Source organism: Charadrius vociferus, unplaced genomic scaffold (assembly GCF_000708025.1).
Source record: "Charadrius vociferus isolate BGI_N301 unplaced genomic scaffold, ASM70802v2 scaffold321, whole genome shotgun sequence".
Classification (NCBI taxonomy): Eukaryota; Metazoa; Chordata; class Aves; order Charadriiformes; family Charadriidae; genus Charadrius; species Charadrius vociferus.
In genome coordinates, this window is record NW_009646934.1 from 2,641,264 (window position 1) to 2,646,006 (window position 4,743).

Sequence of the window (4,743 nt, forward strand, 5' to 3'; positions counted from 1 at the left end):
ACATTTTTTGTGAGCATGATATACACTTTTTTCATTCCTCAATAAGAAGACAGGAAGAGAACATGCTTTGTGGAGAATATACTGATTCTGTAAGATAAGAAGGTAAAAGATAAGAAAAACTTGTGCAGACAGTAAAAAGTAGCCTAGAAAAACAATTTTAGTCTGTATCCATGGAAGATGTGGTGGATTTGCTATATGTTGTATTTTATTTGCAAATAAATTTCAACACTAGTCATTACATTCTTTGTGTCATTCCCACCTGTAATTTAAAGGAACTTCAATAATTTTCACTTCCTGCCTTTAACAGTTGTATGTTCTTGCTCAACTTACTGCGTTTCACTCTAGATGCAGTTTCACTGTATTTGGTGTCTAAAATTATCAATTTGGATAATGGATGTTTTTGGTGTATCTTTTTTGATAGAAGAGCAAACTTCAAGTTGTAAAGTAAATGTTTTCCAGTCTTTTAAAGTAAATGTTTTTGTTCATGGAGCAGCTTTAGGGTAGATTGATTTTCATGAAGAAACGGGTATTTCTTGTGTTCCCTGTGGTGTATCATGTACAGGATTTATGCTGTATACATTGTTGTACTGAAATATTGTCTAAAAATATTTTCTGCCTTTACTATGAATCTGATGGAAGAATAATTAAATTCTGAGGAATAGGGTTGGGAGTTTATTTGTGAGTACAGCTGCAGTGAAAATGCACATTTGTTTGGTATGAGAAACCAGAAATGTGCTTGTCAAAAGTCTGAGTAAAAAGCAGTTTATAAGAAGTTGTTCAAATTTTGCAGTTCATTGTGATTTCTTCTTTGAACTCACACAGATGTGTAGTATGCGCTTTAAATGGCTACCTGCTGTCTGATGTTGGGCAACATCTGCTAGTTAAGAATGATGGTTAATTAAACACAGTTAACCTGGCAGGCAGAGTTTGTTTGTGCCTGCCACAAATTGTTGAAATTCAGAGTTGGAATATTCATTCAGTGTCTTTAGTTCATGTTTTTTGTTTTGTTTTTTTTTTCTATTTTGTAAGCCCAGCGCCCTTCAGACAGCTTTATGCAATTGAGGGTTTCAAGTTATTTCATTTATTACAAAGCTTCTCGGGTAATATTTAAAGAAATAAAGTAACTGTTACATCTTATCTAAAACAAAAGCCTGGAAATATATATTTTTTTGGTGTGTGTGTGTGTGCATTAAGTATATGTTAGCTTAAAAGTAAACTGACTTTTCAACATTTTTGTGTATAGGAGGAAGAAATTACTTACCTATCATGAATCACTGTTATCCAGAATTGTTTGGGTGTTTTTTTTTATTTGTGGTTTTTTGTTTGTTTGTTTGTTTGTTTTGGTTTGGGGTTTTTTTGTTGTTGTTGTTTGTAAAATGTGTTGAGATCTTCAAGTGAAAATCAATATATGAGTGCACAATGTTACTGCACAAAGGTTAATTTGGAATAAATTTTGACCACCATCCTTTGCTTCTTGTTTTCATCACAACACTGTTTCCAGTAAATTTTGACATTTTTGGCCTTTCTTAATTGCTTGAAAGCAGAATGATTAGTCATGGCTGCATGCATGTCTCTGGACTAGTATGTGGCTATATATGTATATATGTTTTTGAGGATGACTGCTGTCAGTTATGTCTCAAGGTCTAACCCCTGTTCAAAATAAGTGTCAGAAGTTAGCCAGCATTTTGTGTGATGTCAGGGTGTTCCCCCACCATTACCTGGGTGGGGGAGAGGTGAATTCAGTTCCATGGGAAAGAAAAACAAACAGACAATTCCCTGTTCTTTTAATCCCAATTGTTTGTTGAACATTAAAGCAAAGCAGAAAGCTAGGATGACTGTGGTGAAATTTCATGTCCTTAATTTGTGAATGACAGACTCTGAGAGACAGAGAAGAAGTCAGAATTGAGCACCACTGCAGCAGTAAACCTGTAAAAAGAATTCAGAAAGACTGAAAATAAAATCATAAACAGTATATATCATTGGCATCACCCAAAGAAGAAGTAACTCCATGGAGAAAATGTTAAAAGACATGGAGGATTTCCTAATAGTCATTCCTACTGCTGGTACCCCATTGAACTGAGATGTCTTTTCATGCTTAAATAGCTTATACGTGGTGATATCAGTTCAATCTGCAAGTCTTCTATTTTTTCTGAACTTTAGAGTGGTTTGACCTGCAGAAGGAAAGAAACCTGTTCAAATGCAGCTTTTTTCAGCCTCCTGGCATTCCTTGAACTGGTGTCTTTTTGTGGCCACATCACAGCCCACTCACAAAATATTAATATTACAAGTCTGCATATAAGTCTGCACTGCTGTAATTCATTGCCTGACACCAATGATAAGAGTGAGGGAATTTGACAGTCAGATGCAAGATAACGTTTTAGAAGAGAGGGGCACTGACGTTGCTCAGTTAGTGTCTAGGAAGATTAGTTACTGTAATTCTTAGATTATTACAATATTATACAGGAAGCAGTTCTTTGTTTGCAAAGAACCCATATCTTTTGCATGAAAGCAGCTATAAAGATGTCTAGAATGCAACCCGAAGTGTCCCTTCTCAGTTTTCTTCAAGGATAGTTTTATGCGGGCAGCTGGGCAATGACAGATTTAAAAAGTAAAATTTCATGGGGGGGCAGATTGAGCCTCAGAATTAGATGGCTTTCAGCCCCAAATGGATGTGATAATGCAGTGTGAGTTGTGTCTTCCCCTTCTGGTTGCAGAATCAGTGGATCTGGCTTGTTAAATGCTTATTTAAGGAAGATGGGAAGACTGGACTAGATGATTATAAATCAGCTGTGCCATCCTAAATTGTTTTGGGAGATCACGTACAAAAAGACCTAAAGGGCAAAATTTACATGAATTACTTTGATATAGTGGCTACAATAGTTTACTTTAACAAAAGTAATATCTTTTACTAAAGAATGAGAACTCATAACTTTACAGTACAGCTTCTCTTTGCTCTGACATACAAATCAGCTCATTAGGCTGGAAAGATACTCTTAAATTCAGTTCTGATTAGTAACATCTCGAACTGCATGCTTTATAGACCAGCATGAGAGGAATTGTTATTCAGTGTTCCTGTTTGAACAAACACTGCAAAGTTTGGGTCCAGATGCAGCTGTAAATATTTTATTTAAGTGCAGACTTCTGTGCAGCTGTATAATTTATCTACACCAGATAATGAAAATTATATTTATGTGTTAAGATGCATCTTTTTTTCTTCTCCAGCAGTTATTTCTGATGTATGGTTTGTGTATTGTTGATTTGTACTTTCATTTTTTCTGCGCTGTGTGTTTTACAGTTGTCTGCTCCAGCTGTATTCCCTTTGGCTGGGAAGAAGCGTGTTTAATATTTGAAGGTGCAACCTGAAAGTTGGCTAGTTATTTCTTATTGTGTTATTCTTTTAGCTTTATACTTTACCTGAAAATCTAATGCTTTAGTTGAGTTGCACTAAAAATGTATAGTTTTCCAAAGAAGCAGTTACTGCTATACCCATGCATTTTAATTTGGCGATTGTGTATTTTGCTTTGCAATAATTCTAACATGACTGATAGTTATTTTTCACAATTTAAGTCATTGAAGACATTAATTATGTAACATTCACACACTTTCATATCATGAACTGTGGTAGGTTAAGAATTATATTTAACTGTGAAACTTCTAGACGTGGCAGGTGGCACGCAGATGAGCAATGCAGATACAGTCTACAAATGACAAGTTACTTGAGTAATAACTTGAGGGTTGGTCCTAGGGAGCGTGGGATCATCTTTAGGCAGGAAAAGTAGACATTAATTTCACATGGTTTTTCTGCTTTGTGTAATGAAACACCTTGGACTTAGCCTTACTGTTCCTGTGACAACTACATAGTTCTGAGTCCTGGATGTTTGTGTGGTGCCATTTTAATAAAATTATGTGCTCTACAATATCCAGGCTCAAAAGCTGCTTGTGCTGTAGAAATAACAGCAGGCACCAAACAGATCTGTACCCAAACACATAAATACAGAGTGACATGTCCCCAGTGGCAGAATAACTGGAATGTCAAAGGAAGGTTTGAATCCTGCAGCTGACTGCTTTCTAGGAGATACCTATGGATGTGCTAATACATATGGGCTTTCTTAAACAGTGTTATTTACTAACTACTGCAGAAATACAGTATTGGGAGACATGAGGTATGAAAACACAATTAAGAGGCTTAAGAGTGTGGATCTCCTCCAGCCTTTAAGCTGCATCTATCCTAAATATTTTGCCCTTGCTCAGAGACAGCTTATGTGCTTGCAGCTCCAGCCTGTCTCTCAGCTGCAGTCAGCCCTGTAGAATATTGATCACCTTTCAGTTTTATTTATCTATGTTCTACCCGTCCAATGTCTTTTCATCTCTAAGGGGACTAAACCTTGGCAAAAGTATGTTCTATTTACTTGGTAGTAGCATGCATTGACATTAACACTTGGGTTAGTTTAACACTGCTTTGATGTGCCTTACCTTAGCTATCTTATCGCTTAGTCTTTGTATCAATTCTTTCCTAGATCGGCCGTATCTCTGATTTCTCCTAACTCCAGTACAAGCAGTTCCATAACAGTGACAGGAAAAGAACCAACCAAAAAACCCAAAAAATCACTGAATTCAAAGGGAGAAGAAAGTTGTCCAGTGTGTGCGATTAAAAAGGATGATGTCCTAGGCAATGCACTGTATGACAGTTATGAGTAAACTCTGTAGTACATAATTACATTCAGTGTATGGGTTTTTCTTTTC